Raw genomic sequence first — 17,304 nt, forward strand, 5'->3', positions numbered from 1 at the left:
TCAGCATATCTCAATGGAAAAGTCCAAAATGATAAAATCAAAGAGAGCAAGGACTGAAAAGAAAAAGAAAAAAAAAAAAAAAGAGGAATATCCAAGAACTGTGGGACAACTACAAAAGGTATAACATATGTGTCACGGGAATATCAAGAGGAGAAAAAAAAAATAAAACACAAGACAGAATTTCCCCAAATTAATGTCAGACACCAAACCACAGATCCAGGAAGTCAAAAGAACATCAAGCAAGATATATGCAATGTCCCCGCCACACACACCCCCGTTGAAAAAAAAAAAAAACTACACCAAGGCTTATCATTTTCAAACTACAAAAAAATCAAAGATAAAGAAAGAAGCCAGAGGGGAGGAAAAACACCTGACTTCCAAAAGAGCTAAGATAAAAATTACATCCAACTTCTCAGAAACCATGCAAGCAAGAAGAGAGTGGAATAAAATATTTAAATTGTTAAAGGAGGAAAAAACCACAAATCTGTAATTATATACCCTGCAAAATTATCCTTCAAAAGTGAAGAGGAGAAAAACAAGCTTTCTCAAACAAACAAAACCTGAGGGAATTTGTTGCCAATAGACCTGCCATGCAAGAAATATTCAAAGAAGTTCTTTAGAGAGAAAGAAATTAATATAGCTTAGAAATCTACACAAAGAAGCCTTGGCTGGGTGGCCCAGTTGGTTAGAGCATTGTCCCGATAAGCTAAGGTTGTGGGCTCAATCCCATCAGGGCACATACAGAGGCAACAAATGACTGCACACATAAAGTGAAACAACAAATCAATGCCTCTCTCTCTCTCTCTCTCTCTCTCTCTCTCTCTCTCTCTCTCTCTCTCCAATCATCCCTCCCTCTCTCAAATCAATAAAAAACAAAACAAAAGAAATCTATATGAAGAAAATACCAAAAAAGGAATAAGTAAAGATAAAATAAACTTTTATTTTTCTTATTCTTTTTTTTAAAATATATTTTATTGATTTTTCACAGAGAGGAAGAGAGAGGGATAGAGAGTTAGAAACATCAATGAGAGAGAGACATCGATCAGCTGCCTCCTGCACACCCCGCACTGGGGATGTGCCCGCAACCAAGGTACATGCCCTTGACCGGAATCGAACCCGGGACCCCTCAGTCCCCAGGCCGATGCTCTAGCCACTGAGCAAAACCGGTTAGGGCTTATTCTTAATTGAACTAACAGATAACAGTTTTTCAAAATAATAGCAACAATGTATTCAATTGTGTGTGTGTGTGTGTGCATTACATATGCTTATATATAAGTGAAATGAATGACAGCAATGATACAAGGGATGGGAGGGAGCAATGAGGATTTTCTATTATAACATGGTATTTTCACTACCAATGAATCAGCATAGTGTTATTGAAAGTGGATTTGGATTCATTGTAAATGTATATTGCAACTCCAGGGCAAATTCTAGGGCAACCACTAAAAAAGATTTTAAAAAAGAAGTATAACTGATATACTAAGAAAGGAGAGAAAATTAAATCATACAAAATGCTCAATTAAAACCACAAAAGGTAGAAAAAGAGTATAAGACAGAAATAGGAGCAAATAAAAAGAGCAACAAGTAGAAAATAGTAACAAATATAGTAGATACAAATCCAACTATGACAATAATCACTTTGGACACCAATGGTCTAAATGAACCACTTAAAAGACAGATTGTCAGCCCTAACTGGTTTGGCTCAGTGGATAGAGCATTGGCCTGCGGACATAAGGGTCCCAGGTTCAATTCCAGTCAAGGGCATGTGCCTTGGTTGCGGGCATGTACCCAGCGGGGGGTGTGCAGGAGGCAGCTGATCGATGTTTCTCTCTCATTGATGTTTCTAACTCTCTCTTCCTCTCCCTTCCTCTCTGTGAAAAATCAATAAAATATATATTAAAAAAATAAAAAAATAAAAGACAGATTGTCAGTGTGGATCAAAAAACAAGACCCAATTATATGCTGTCTACAAAAAACCCACTTTAAATATAGAGACACATACAGATTAAAAATAAAGGGAGCCCTGACTGGTTTGGCTCAGTGGATAGAGCATCGGCCTGCAGACTGAAGGGTCCCAGGTTCGATTCCAGTCAAGGGCATGTACCTTGGTTGCGGGCACATCCCCAGTAGGGGGTGTGCAGGAAGCAGCTGATCGGTGTTGCTCTCTCATCAATATTTCTAACTCTCTTCCTCTCTGTAAAAAATCAATAAAATATATATTTTTAAAAATAAATAAAAATAAAGGGATGGAGAAAGATACAACAGGTTACCACTAATCAGAAGGACATAGGAGTGGCTATATTAATTTCAGACAGAGCAAACCTCAAAGCAAGGAAAATCATCAGGATAAAGAGGGTTATTACACACGGATAAAGGAGCCGATTCTCCAAGATATAACAATCCCTAATGTGTATGCACCTGACAACAGAGCATCAAAATACACAAGGCAAAAAAAAAAAAAAAAAGGCAGAACAGAAAGAAGGTATAGATGCATCCACTACTATAGTTGGAGACTTCAATACCCTCTATCAGAAATGAGCAGATTCAGCAGGCAGAAAATCAGTAAGGACTTAGTTGAGCTCAACAGCATTAATCAGCTGGATATAGAGAACATCTGTAGACTATTTCATCCACAACAGCAGAATACATATTTTCCCCCAAGTTCACATGGAACATTTGCCAAGATGTAGCACTTTCTGGCCATAAAACATACCTTCACAAATTTAAAATAATAGAAATCATGCAATGTTTGCTCTCAGATCACAATGGAATTCAACTAGCAATCAATAATACAAAGATAATTGGGAAATCCCAAAATACATGGAGATTAAACAACACACTTCTAAATTAACACACTAGTCAAAGAAGAAATCTCAAGAGTTTTTAAAAATATTTTGAACTAAATGAAAATTAAACTCGGTGGCGGCCGCTGAGCAGATCTGACTCGACTCGTTTGCACGCCTCACCCCACTTCCTCTGCAACCATGTCTGATAAACAAGATATGGCTGAGACTGAGAAATCCCCTAGGTCAACAATGAAGACAGAAATGCAAGAGAAAAATCCACTGCCTTCAAAAGAAACAACTGAACAAAGCAAGCAGGCAAACAGCAAAGAGACGCGCTCTGCCAATGTGCACTGCCTTTTCATTTTGCTTCTTTGAGTTGTTTAATTTTGTGAGCTGCAAGGAGGCTGAATCAGTGTGAAGGATTGTGTTGCCCCTTTCACATAAGAGAACTACTGACAACAAAGGCCACACCTGCCTCTCTCATCTGCCTGTCTGGCTGGCAGGAAAGGAAAAGAACTTGCGTGTTGGTGAAGGAAGAAGCTGGGTGGTAGGACAGTGAAATCTAGAGCAAAAACCCAGCTGATCTAGTGTCATGCAGGCTGTACAAGGCAGTTTCATCAGTGTGCCATTTCTCTCCCTTTCAAATGATTTTAATGATTGGAATGAACAATATTTAAAATATGCAAATAAAATCTTTAAAACCATGGGGAAAAAAGAAAATTAAAACATAACTTACCAAAATTTCTGGGGCTCAGTGAAAGCAGTGCTTAGAGGGAAATTTATAGCATTAAATATGAGGAACATGTGAAGATAGGGGAATATATAAAAGGAGTCACTTTAACCAAGCTGCTAAAATTATTAACATTACGAAGTTTCAGGCATGAGGAAAGATTCCATTCTTGTTCTAACTATCCTGGGAACTTAAACTTGTTTTGAACTTTCCAGTCATGCATCAATGCCTAGATAAACATCTGGACATACACCAAACTTCCAGATAACCCTCTGATTACCCCCCCGAAGGACTCACATCCAGATTGCCTAACATCTGACTAACCATTCTGGAGCAGGGCTAAGAATGCGGGACAGGTAATTCTCAAGAATGTCCTTTTTAGCCCTAGCTGGGTGGCTCAGTTGGTTGGAGTGTCTTCCCATACATCAAAATGGTTGCAGGTTTGATTCCCAATCAGGGCACATACCTAGGTTGTGGGTTAGATCCCCTGTCAGCATGTGTGGGAGACAACTAATAAATGTTTCTCTGTTTCTCTCTCACATCGATGTTTCTCTCTCTCTCCCTCTCTAAAACAAAAACAAAAACAAAAAAACAAACAAGAAAACATATCTTTGGATGAGGATTTTTTTTAAAAAGAATGTCCTTTTTATTATAAGAACTTTTAATTTTTTTTTTCTTCTTTGGAACACTTCCAGGTTTTTGCCTCATTGTATTCCCAGTTTGCAAACTCTAAGATCCTTGAGTAAATCTTTATCATTTATTTCCAGCAAAGCCTCCCAATTTATATTGAATTCATTCGACAAAAGCATATATCAGAAAAGAAGAGCGATCTAAAATCAATCATCCAAGCTTCCACCTTAGGAAACTAGTAAAAGAAAGCCAATTAAATGCAAAGTAAGCATTAGAAAATAAATAATAAAAATTAGAGAGCCCTAGCTGGTTTGGCTCAGTGGATAGAGCGTGGGCCTGCGGACCCAAGGGTCCTGGGTTCGATTCTGGTCAAGGGCACATACCTTGGTTGCAGGCTCCTCCCTAGCCTGAGACCTGGTCAGGGTTCATGCAGGAAGCAACCAATCGATGTGCTTCTCTCATATCGATGTTTCTCTCTGTCTTTCCCTCTTTCTTCCACTCTCTCTAAAAATCAATGGAAAAATATCCTCAGGTGAAGAGTTTTAAAAAAATATGTAAATAAATAAATACAAAATTGGTCGATGCCATTAAAAAATTAGAGAAAAAAATCAATGAGACTGAAAACAGGAAGTCAATAGAACCAAAAGCTGCATCTTTGTTTCCAGTCTTAATGCAATGACCAGAACTTCAGAAAATCACACTCAACAAAAATTTGACAGCAAGCCTATCTGGATGCAATGAAAAAGCACCTACTGTAGTTAGAAGCTATTTTATTTTAATTATGGAAAACAAATTTGTGAACCCAAACAGGAAACAACAGTAAAAGAAATACAGACCTGCACTGGCCAGTGTGGCTCAGCTCGTTGAGTGTCATCCCAGGCAACTAAAGGTTGTGGGTTCAATTCCCGGTCAGGACACATACATACCCAGGTTCAATTCCTGGTCAGCGCACACACAGGAGGCAACTGATGGATGTTTCTCTCTCTCTCCCTCTCCCTCTCTCTCTAAATTCAATAAAAACATAATTTTAGAACATTTTCATCATCCCAGAAAGAAACTTTGTACCCATTAGCAGTCATTCTCCATTCCTCCACCACACCCCAGCCCTAGCAACCCCTCATCTACTTCCTGACTCTAGAGATTTCTTATGAATATTTCATATAAATGGGACCATGTAATATATTGGGACTGCTTCTTTTTGTCTCTCATAAACTCAGAGCTTCAAGGGTTTAGTCAAATGTCTAAAGCTCAAGAAAGTCTAACCACTGAACCTCGTGTGATGAAAAAATGGGTTCTATGGAGTCACCTCACAGCATGATCAGAGCATAAATTCCTAACTGGGCAGGTCACGGTGAGCAGTCACACCCCAGGCCAATAACTTCTTTAGGAAAAGATTTATCTTTTTCTTTTTCTTTCTTTCTTTCTTTCTTTCTTTCTTTCTTTCTTTCTTTCTTTCTTTCTTTCTTTCTTTCTTTTTGAGAGAGAGAGAGAGAGAGAGAGAGAGACATTGATTTGCATATCGTGACAATGCTTTAACCATCTGAGCTATTGGCCAGGGCCAAAAGGTTTATCTTTACTTTAGCAAGCCCTGTCCATTGTTTCTATGCATCTAGGTTAATACACCTTTGAAATGTCCCTTTTCAGACTCCCTTCTAATACATGACCACCCTCAAGAGAACACATAATCTTAACTGTCCTGTAATCTGACCCCCACTTTGCTTTCTCCCACCTCCATGTAACCTTGCTGCCCTCTCAATTTCAAGTGCATAATAAAAAGCTACAAAACTATTACTCTCTGAAGCATTTGAGATCTCGCTCTTTGGCATATGTCATCAGTTTGGCTCAAATAAACTCAAAAATTCTCTACAGGTTTGGAGGTTTCTTGCGTTGACACTCCTCACGATGCTTGTCTGTCTTCACATCTGGACTGAGCATTCCAACACTGAATGCTGCTTTTGGGGTGCCATGTAGTCCTCAGTCTCCATGGTTACTGTTGTGAACCCCTTCTCCACTGTAGGGGAGTGCTTGTGTGTGATGAGGGTTAACTCTAATGCTTGTTTCCCGGAAACAGAAAACCAGCTCAAGGATGCAGTTAAGTTTTCCACGACTATCTTTGCCCTCTCCTCCCCTCCCCCTTGCACAGCTGTACAGAAAGCAGGAATATGCCCCCCCGCCTTGAAGTTCCTCTGATTGTCCAGCCCTCCACAGGACATCTTATTTGTTTGTGAGAACAGAAACAAAATAAATGTCCTTAAAAGGAGACAAGCACCAGCATGAGGAGGAGGATGCTTGCCCAGGCTGCCCCCTCCTTTCCCCACTCTGGCTGCCCCGAGTGAAGGAGCCCGCGCCTGGGAAGACACCCAAAAGGGGTGTCTGCAGTTTGTCATGCCCTCGAAAGAAAGCAGGGCTGGGGAGGCTCCCTATCTCTGCAGGCCTCCCTCTGGTGCCAGATGTGGGTACTGGGAAAAGAAGCGCAGCTCCATCCCAGGGCCTTATAATAGGAAAAGCTTCTGAAACACAAAGTATTTGTGCAGCAAAACCGGGCAGAGGGCCAGCTGTGCCGGAGTTAGTAGCGGAGAATCAGTCCGAGCAACCTGTCTCTTTCCCTCCCCGGGGTGGCAGCCCCTTTCCCTCCTATTCCCCTTAACGCTTCTCACTTGTGCTTCTCACCCCTTTATCTACAAATCCACCTCACCCTGTGGAATTTAAAAGCCTATCAGCCAATCAATGATTCTCTCTCATCATTGATGTTTCTATCTCCCTCTCCCTTCCGCTCTGAAATCAATCAATCAATAAATATATATATATATTTTAAAAACTAGCCGGTTTGGCTCGGACTGAAAGGTCCCGGGTTCGATTCCGGTCAAGGGCACATGCCTGGGGTTGTGGACTCAATCCCCAGTAAGGGGCGTGCAGGAGTCAGCTGATTAATGGTTCTCTCCCATCAGTGATGTTTCTATCTCTCCCTCCCTCTCCCTTCCTCTCTGAAATCAATAAAAATATTTTAAAAAAACAAAACAAACAAACAAACAAAAAACCTCCGTGGCTTCTCAGGAACCTATCTAAAGGCATTCCTTCTTGCAAAAAAAAAAAAGAAAGAAAGAAAGAAAAAGAAAAAAGCAAATTAATAAGTAAACTGTACAATGAACTGGAAAAAATGATACAGAATCTTAATTTTCCATCTGTAGACTGCAGACCCAAACCAAGTAATCCACAGAAATATCTAGAACAATTTGAAGTTCTCTGGGAGGATTTCACAACTCACTGGTGATTTGCTCACAGCAGAACCAGGGACTGAGGGAGAAGGACACTCATTCAGGGAAGAGAAAGGTCTCATTACCCGAGGGCCTTTAACACTGAGGACAGCATTCCAGCTCGGGCACATTTTGAAGAAGTGGACTAGTCTCCCAGCTAAGTGCTCACCGGCTCCTCAACACCCCTCATGAGGCAGGTACTGTTATACCCATTTTCTGTTGGGGCAACGGATACACAGAAAGCTTAACTTGCCCAAAGTCACACAGCTAGTGAGTGACTCAGAGTTCATGCCATTGGCCACAACACCTTACTGATAAAAGGGAGTCCTTCTTTTAGTCAACAAATATTTGAGCATCTACCATAAAGTAGGTAATAAGGAAGCTGCACAAGTAAATATGGTCTTCGCTCTCAAGGAGGAGGAAATCTAATGGGGTTAGTTTAGTAGGAGAAAGAAGAGAAGCATCTATGTAAACAGTAAGGCAGAACAAGACTATGTTTCCTAAGAGAGGTCTGTAAGTGTGTCTATGGGGACTCGGAGGTGAGAAGAGAAATCCTCACCTCACATCTGGGTAGGAAGATGAAGAAGGCTTCACTCAGGATGTAGGATTAGGGATGGATCTTAAAAAAGAGCAGTATTTTGACCAGGAGATCACTAGGAAGGACAGAAGTTATTCTAGGCTGAGGACTAGATATGACAAGTTGGGGAGTCCCATTTGGCCAGTGGGTTCTCATTATGGGCTGAGATGGATCTAAGGCAAGGGATCAGATGGAACAGAGTATGAGCCAGGACCCAGGTCATCTCTTGATGCCTAGTGTTGGGCTCCTTCCACTACTCGTTGCCTCCTTGTCGATCAGAACATTCACCTGATTATGACTTGGGCTCCTGATCTTTTTTTAAATATGTTTTTATTGATCTTTTTTAGAGAGAGAGGAAGTGAGAGGGATAGAGAAATAGAAACATCGATGAGAGAAACATCATTGATAGGCGGCCTCCTGCTCGCCCCCTACTGGGGATGAAGCCCACAACCTCCACATGTGTCCTTACAGGGAATGGAACCAGTAACCTCGGTTCATGGGTCAATGCTCAAAGACTGAGTCACACAGGCTGGCCTGGGTTCCTGATCTTGATATAACCTCCCTGTGACTCAAGGCCTTTAGCTCTAACGCTAAGTCTGATGTGGTTTCACACCCCTCCCAGGCTAATTCCTCCAGCTGGAGGTGGACTTCTAGCTCTGGCCTGCTGCCAAGAAGCCGAGAGTTGACTTTACACAAGTAGCAGCCTCAGTTTCCTCACTTACATTACTGTTATGGTATTTATCACACCTACCTCAATGCAATCATTGTATAAGCCTCATGCCAGTTTCTCTATCCTACTACACTGCAGTCTTTTTTAAAAAATATATTTTTATTGATTTCAGAGAGGAAGGGAGAGGGAGAAAAAGATAGAACCATCAATGATGAGAGAGAGTCATTGATTGGCCGCCTCCTGCATGCCCCCTATTGGGGATGGAGCCTGAAACCCGGACATAAGCCCTTGATTGGAACTGAACCCGGGACCCTTCAGTCTGCAGGCCGACACTCTATTTACTAAGCCAAACCAGCTAGGGCTGCACTGCCGTCTTCATTAGAGGAAAATCTAGGTCTGATTCAAAGGGCAAATAAGGTCCAGTCCCTAACCTCAAGGAGTCTAGAGGCAAGGGGATGAGACAAGGACAGAATTTACAATTGTGTTATTATACGTGGTGAGTGCAATGATAGAGATGTGCCCAGGGTACGCTTGGGGGGAAAAGGATCCCTAACCCCCCACTGAGGGAATCAAGGTCTCCTGAGACTGCAGCAGCCAAAATGAGACTCATGGGTGAGGAGGAGGCAGCCAGTGGAAGGGGCTGAGCAGTACGGAGGCAGCCAGTGGAAGGGGCTGAGCGGTACGGAGGACCTTCCAGGAGGAAGAAAGGCACAGAGGCTGGAAACAGTGTGGTGTTCACAAAGAACCATAAACAACTTGCTGGAGGCAGAGAGTGCCCGAAAGAAGGCAGGAGAGGAAGGACAGGGCCAGGCTTTCATAGATATTTAATATGTCTTTGTGACGTCCAAAATACATAGCAAAATACATCCTATGCAGTAGGCTCTTCGATGTTTTTTAAAATAAATAATGTAAGAGGATGGGTTCAAAGTTCCTAGCTCTTCTCACAAGTCAGTGCTGCTGCCAAGGTCTCTCTGAGATCTGAGCTCCAAATATTGTGAGTTTCTAATGGGAGTATCAAGTCTCCTTATGGGCTTATTTTCTAGAAAGTTTGTTCCATTCATAAAAGTATCTATTTGGGGGAGGGAGAGTGGTGTAAAACCCACCTGAAGGTAAATTATGCCATTCAGCTGTGTTTGCCCTCCCCCTGGGGGAGTTGTCAAAATCAGACCTTGCACTGGAGACGGTCACACCCAGGGTAAGACTGTGGCCCTCGACAACCCCAGGGAGGGGTTCAGGCGGAGTCACTTTGAAGCGGAGGAATAAGATAAGAAAGAAAAGAATTCAGGTCGACTTGGGCTTAACCTCCTGCTCTGAGCTCTGAGGCCACCGTTCCTGAGATAGAGGAGAGAGTAGAAGGCAAATGCTGGACGACAGCCACAGCTCCAACACAGACGTGGGGTAAGTCACTGCAATCAGTAAGAATGGTTTATCCCATGCACAATAGTCTATGAATAAAGGTGCCTACCCCAGGGCCAGCCCAATCCGCTTTAAGGATTTTGTGTCCGCCCTCCTAACCCACTCCCTGCAACATTAATTGAATGCTGTGTAAGGTCTTCAAAAAAAGAAACCCTTGCCCGGCCGTCTTGGCTCAGTGGTTGAGCATTGACCTGTGAACCAGGAGGTCATGGTTCGATTCCCTGTAGGGGCGCATGCCCAGGTTGTGGGCTCGATCCCCAGTGGAGGGGTGGGGGGTGTGCAGGAGGCAGCTGATCTGTGGTTCTCTCTCATCATTGATGTTTCTCTCTCTCTCTCCCTCCCTCTTCCTTCCTCTCTCTGAAATCAATAAAAATAATTTTTTTTAAAGAAAGAAAGAAACCGTAGCAATTGGCTAGGATTCCAGGTACTCTGTGGCTAATAGGTAAGGATATTAGGGGAAGTGAAAAGTCAGGAAATGGAGATTTGGAAAATCCTTACCACTGGCACCTCCCACCCAACTGGACTGGATATTATGAGGGAGCATGAGGAGCCATCATCTTTCTTGGCAGCAAAATGGGGACAGCCTTAGGTCCCCCAAACTCACTCACTCCTCATCTTAAGTGCTATTCCCTGGGGGCGCCTGCCCCTGGGGCACACAGTAGGGTGGCTGAGGGTCCTCAGGTACTATGAACCCAAGTCCACCAAGGAGCACAGGGACTCTACAGGTGAGAAGAACAAGTCAGACCTGGGTCCCCTTGGTTATTCCCCGGCCCCATCCCTTCCCCAGGGCCACTACTCCTATTCTGTGTAACCCAGCTTCTGCTCTTTTGTGAAAATTCTGGTAAAGCCCAAGATTTGAGGCACTTTCCACTGAGACCTACAGTGACCTTTCTCCCCCAGATGTGTCAGCCCTCACCCCCATGACGTAAACAAGTTTGACCTTGGGACATGGCAGTGCCCAGTGATGTTCTTTACTAAGTAAATTCTTCCACTTCCTACTACAAATATCCACTCCTAGCTGGACCCCTCCCCCACAAAGGCGCCTTTACAATCCTACAACCACAAGCACCCCAGGCACACTTATTCTGACAGTAACTGTTCACAGCGACTCCTAGACTCCGTTCTTGTGGGCCTGGCTTCCCTGTTGAGGCCTTTGTAGCCTTCTGCTTCTCTTCAGTTACAGAGCTCCAGTTCTAAAGACAACGTGGTTTCTTTTGCCTCTGAACACATAGACAACTAAATGTTCAATAAATGCCTAGGTTTTGAGCCTGATCCCCAGTAGGGGGCGTACGGGAGGCAACAGATCCATGTTGTACTCTCACATCGATGTTTCTCTCTTCTTCCTTCTTCCAAAAATAAAAGAGAGAGAGAGAGAGAGAGAGAGAGAGAATCACGAAATTCTGAATCACAAAGAAAGCAAATCGGGTGGCTCCTCCAATCACAAGAGTGACAGGCACCCACCTGGTTCTGTGGAAGTTGTAAACTTTTACAGGAGCTAATTCAAGAGTGAGTTCCCCGGAATTTAACAAAGATAAGAATACTTCTGACTTCTTATCATATTTATTAAATATTTAGCTACTTTCCAGTATAAACCCTGCTATCTCCTAAAAGTCATGATATAGCCCAAAGCTACTCATTTTTTCTATAGACGATCTTCCCAATAAGAATTATCCAAGATATAATTTTTATCTGAGAATGCCAGCTCAGATAAAGTTTATAGACTTATTTCCTCCAAGATGCATCCTCTGAAACTCAATAATTTCAGAATTTCATTTAAAGCCTGAGCTACATTTGATACAACAGAATCAGTACCGCCCTGGAAATCTGAGGTCCAGGGTCTAGTCCCCGTCCTGCCCTCCTTGATTCTAAGCAAGTCATTTGGCTTTTCTGGGCCTCATTTTCCTCATGAGTATGAAAATTCTGATGGTTTACAATTTTATATATAATTAACATTATACATTATTATTTTGTTTTTAAAAGTCAAATAAAAACCTTTTAAGAAAAAATTAGTAAAACCAGAGGTTTGGGCTAAATAACTTTCCTTACGTACTGTATGTATTCTCTAATGTGCAATTAGATTCGGGTGCAGATTGTAGCTCCGTCATCGCATCCATAGCTCCTCATTTCTGTGGGTTTTCTTTTCTGAATTCTTCCTTAGTAAAGTGATTCTCTGGTTTTGTCCTGCTTCCTTTAAGATACTGACATGTGCTCATTTGCTCGGATTTCTAGAAACCCTGCTTCCTGATCATCATTCTCGTCCCTCTATAGTCCCCACACAACCAAACAGTACTGAGCACATAGTATAGGTAGGTGTCAATAAATACTTAACGGTTGTTGTTGTTTTTAATCCTCTCCTGAGAATATTTTTCCCATTGATTTTTAAAGAGAGTGGAAGAGAGAGGGGAAAGGCAGAGAAATATCGATGTGAGAGAAATACATCGATTCGTTGCCTCCTGCACAAACCCCGGCCAGGGCCGGAGCCTCAGAGAAGCCTGCAACCGAGGTCAGTGCCCTTGAACCCGGGACCCTTTGGTCCAGGGGCCAATGCTCTATCCCCTGAGCCAAACCTGCTAGGGCTCAATATAAACTTATTGAACAAAAATTTTAGTATACACTTTCAGGAGGCACCAATGGGTACTTTGGGGGTGAGGAAATATGGATTAATTTAATTTTCTTCCTTCTACTTTTCTGTATTTGCTAAATTTGGAATAAAGCAAACTCCAAACCTCCTCTCCTCCAGGGGCATCATTCCCCCTAAGGTTGGTCTACTTCCCCTGCACTATGCCTGTGGCAGACGGTGCTGAATGAACGTCCTCTCTCTTCCCTTTCTTTGGAATTCAAGAGCAGCCACGATGGGGAAAAATGCTAATTCTGAAAGGAATCAGGTCATCCCTTCTGGAAAACGAAGATGGAAGCTGGCCCGCCCTCCTCTGGCCCACGAGACCCCCAGCCTCAACTACAGCCAACTACCTACCTCCACCAAGAAAGGGAAGCAGGTGGCTGGCTCCGAATCACGCCCCGCCCCCGCCCCTGGGAGACTCGGGCCGCGCTCTCGCGGCTCTGAACGCGCAAGGGAAAGCAGCCAGAAAGGGAACCTGCGCCTTTTCTCCTCCTGGTGGACAACAGTGGAACAGCAGAGCTTAGGGAAGAAGCGGATTGGGGGTGTCAAACGTTGAAGAGGGTTGAGCTGAAGAGTTTTGACATGTGGGGGGACCTGACCTGATGTTGCGGTCCCTCCCTTCCTTCCCAAGAATTCATTTCCAGTTAAAAACAAGGAAAAAGGCAAGGCAAAACCTAGCTGGTTTGGCTCAGTGGATAGAGCGTTGGACTGCGGACTGGAAGGTCTCAGGTTCAATTCCGGTCAAGGGCACATGCTGGGGTTGCAGGCTCGATCCCCAGTAGGGGGCGTGCAGGAGGCAGCTGATCAATGATTCTCTCTCATCATTGATGTTTCCCTCTCTCCCTCTTCCTTCCTCTCTGAAATCAATGAATATATATTTTTTAAAAACACCTTGAGCTCCCAATGTGTGCTAGGCACTTTGCATCAAATCTTCACAACAGCTTCACTGGGCTAATTGTGCTATTTACAGACAAGAATAATGAGGCCCCAAAGGGGGTGACTTACCCAGAGCTAATTTGTGATCAGGCTGGATCTGTGTGCTCTAAAGGTTGACTGTAGCCCTAACCCAGTGATCGGCAAACTCATTAGTCAACAGAGCCAAATATCAACAGTACAACGATTGAAATTTCTTTTGAGAGACAAATTTTTTAAACTTAAACTTCTTCTAATGCCACTTCTTCAAAATAGACTTGCCCAGGCTGTGGTATTTTGTGGAAGAGCCACACTCAAGGGGCCAAAGAGCCACAGTTTGCCGACCACGGCCCTAACCTGTCGGGAATGAGGCCCTGGACTGGGAGAAAGGAGAGCGTCTCCTCTAGCTGAGAAGGTAAAACACCCAGAACCGTTTCCATGGTCATTTTTAAAGAAGCTCAGCTCATGAGGCATGAAAACTTGTCAGGCTAGTCCATCTGTTGTATCAGGCAAGAACCCAGCCACAGCTCAGAACTTGAGCTTCCAAGGTATCTGAAACCTAGTCCTCCAGGATTGAGGGTGGAGGGAGCACAAGAAACTGGGGGGCCTAACCGGTTTGGCTCAGTGGATAGAGCGTCAGCCTGCAGACTGAAGGGTCCCGGGTTCGATTCCGGTCAAGGGCATGTATCTTGGTTGTGGGCACATCCCCAGTAGGAGGTGTGCAGGAGGGAGCTGATCGATGTTTCTCTCTCATCGATGTTTCTAACTCTCTAGCCCTCTCCCTTCCTCTCTGTAAAATATCAATAAAATATATTTTAAAATAAAAAGAAACTGGGGGGAGGGGGGTTGAGGAGGGAATCCTCGTGGCTGAGGCTATCAGGGGCATTGCTGGTTGATGTCAGCTCCTGCAACTGTGGATTGTTCATGGATGAGAGAAGCCGTTTCCACAATACCCATCTGGTGACCAGAACTTTAAATATATTTTTATTGATTTCAGAGAGGAAGGGAGAGGGAGAGAGCTATAAACATCAATGATGAGAGAGAATCATTGATTGGCTGTCTCCTGCACACCCCACACTGGGGACTGAGCCCACAACCCAAGCATATGCCCTGACAGGGAATCAAACCGTGACCTCCTGGTTCATAGGTCGACACTTCACCACTAAGTCACACCGGCCAGGCTGGTGACCAGAACTTTATGAGACATATATCCAGATGATGCCAGTCTCCTCCTGCCTTTCAAGGGAGACAGAATGGATGGTAGGAGTGAGAACTTGTATAATGAGGCAGCAGCTGCTGGCCTTTGACCTGCTGAGAGGTGTACACTACGCTCACCTTAGTGGGTAGCAGAGATGTCTAGGGGAGAGGCTGCGAGCCGTGAGGTTACGTGGGATACTTGAAGCCAGCCTGCCTTGAGGAGTGTGCTCTAAAACTACTGGTAAGGAAGCAGGACCCGGGGGACACCCAGACTCCCTGTGGAGGAATTTGATGATGCAAGCAGAGGTTGTGATCCGCCAGGAGTGGTGGGTCTTCAGGATGGTAAGAACCTACACACAGTCCACCTGAACCAAAATTTCATCAGGTAGCTGCTGACGTTAAATCTTTAAAAGGGAAAAGAACAATTTCAAACCAATCCAAATTAGAAGCTAGGAATATAGGAAAGGTACAAAAGACTGTTTTAAAAAATCTTGGGAGCCCTAACCGGTTTGGCTCAGTGGATAGAACGTTGGCCTGCAGACTCAAGGGTCCCGGGTTCGATTCCAGTCAAGGGCATGTACCTTGGTTGTGGGCACATACCCAGTGGGGAGTGTGCAGGAGGCAGCTGATTGATGTTTCTCTCTCATCGATGTTTCTAACTCTCTATCCCTCTCCCTTCCTCTCTGTAAAAAATCAATAAAATATATTTTAAAATAAAAAATAAATAAAAAATCTTGGGAATCTCCAAATGTACTCAGATATAAAAATTCCAGGTGAAAGAACAAAAAGTCTAAATGAATAGCTAACAAAAGAGGCCTCCAGAAAGAAAAATTTTAAAAATCAAATGGCATTTCCGAGGAAACCAAGGGTGAAACTGTAGACATGTCCAAATTGGGAAAGAAAGAAAAAAACCACCCTGGCAGATAGTTGGGGTGACTTCTGCCCCTGATTTCAGAGGAGGTCCACAAATAGTTCTCACTCCTTCACAGGACAATGTTGGGCGAGATCAGAAACTAGAGACAGACTCATGAAATAACTGAGAAGACCCAATGTGAGGAGAAGGCAGCAGGGTTTCTAGAGGAAAAGTGGTATCTGATGTCCTAGTGACATCAGAGATAAAGTCTGGGCTTCAGTCACATTGGCTTCGGTTGGAATCCTAACTTTGCCTTATGAACTGTGTGACCTTTGGGAACTCATTAATCTATTCAAACCTCAGTCTTCCTATCTGATAAATGGAGACAAAAAGAGACCAACTTTACAGGGCTGTTCTAAGGAGGGTATGTTAGTGTGTAGCACAGATAAGAGATAAGCAGGCACTTCTCTGAATAAAATAAATTTCATCACATTTTTAAAGATTGATTTGGAAGTGAGAAATGGATAAAAATGTCAGATAATACATTTACATAAGGGACTCTTTAGAGAAAAATAACCCAACTGTATTTTACATTAATGAGCTCTTTCCCATCTGACGTCCCACAGCACTGTCTGGACCACTCAGCTTGCTCTAATTCAGAGAACTTCCTCTTTGATCATCATCTTGCTCACAGGTAGTCTCCCTGACAGATTATAACTGCTCAAGTAAACACTGTCGCCAAACTACCCATTACAGTCCAGATCTTGAGTCACTGTCAACAGGTCCCTGAAGACCTGGCTTTAGTCAAAGGTGCCAAAATAAAGGTAGCCAGCATTCGGGTACAGAAACCAAGAGTAAACCTAATCGCACCCTTGCCCAGAGCTGTGGTTTGGCTGCAACTGGGATAATGTCTGTGGTTTTGGCTGATTGCACCTCAAGACTAACATCAGGAAGCTGCGGAGAAGCAGCTCAATTTCCAAGTGGGTGGAAATGTTTTTGTGAGAACAGGATGAAAAGTGGGGATTCTAGGGATTGACAAGGTGAAGGCAGAGCAAGGATACAGTGTAACTGTAAACCTTTGACAATATTACATCGTCCTGGGCATGTTCCTCCAAGTCAGAACATGACAAGCAGCCAGCATCCATGTTGAAAACAGTCTTAAGACAAAATGCTACTTGGAATGCTGTGTGGACCCTGCCCTAAGGCAGGAAACAGAAGCAGGATGAAAATAGGAAGTGCAGTTGGCCTGACCAAGTCTCTGGTGAACACATCCAAGATGAACAGGCTCTGGGGAAACTATGGCTCCTTAGGAGACCTTGCCAGCAGTCAAGTGATCACATGAAGCAGAACCTCTCCTTGTCCGTCCATTTCCTGTTAGGAACAGCCAGCTAGGTGCTGACAGACCTGTTCCTCTACCTCCCTTCTCATCCTCCCTCTCCTTTGCACTAGAACCATAGTCAAACTGCAGCTCGCGAGCCACATGTGGCTCTTTGGCCCCTTGAGTGTGGCTCTTCCACAAAATACCACGGCCTGGGTGAGTCTATTTTGAAGAAGTGGCGTTAGAAGAAGTTTAAGTTTTAAAAAATTGGCTCTCAAAAGAAATTTCAATTGTTGTACTGTTGATATTTGGCTCTGTTAACTAATGAGTTTGCCGACCAC

This window comes from Plecotus auritus (genome assembly GCF_963455305.1).
Source record: "Plecotus auritus genome assembly, chromosome: 7".
NCBI lineage: Eukaryota > Metazoa > Chordata > Mammalia > Chiroptera > Vespertilionidae > Plecotus > Plecotus auritus.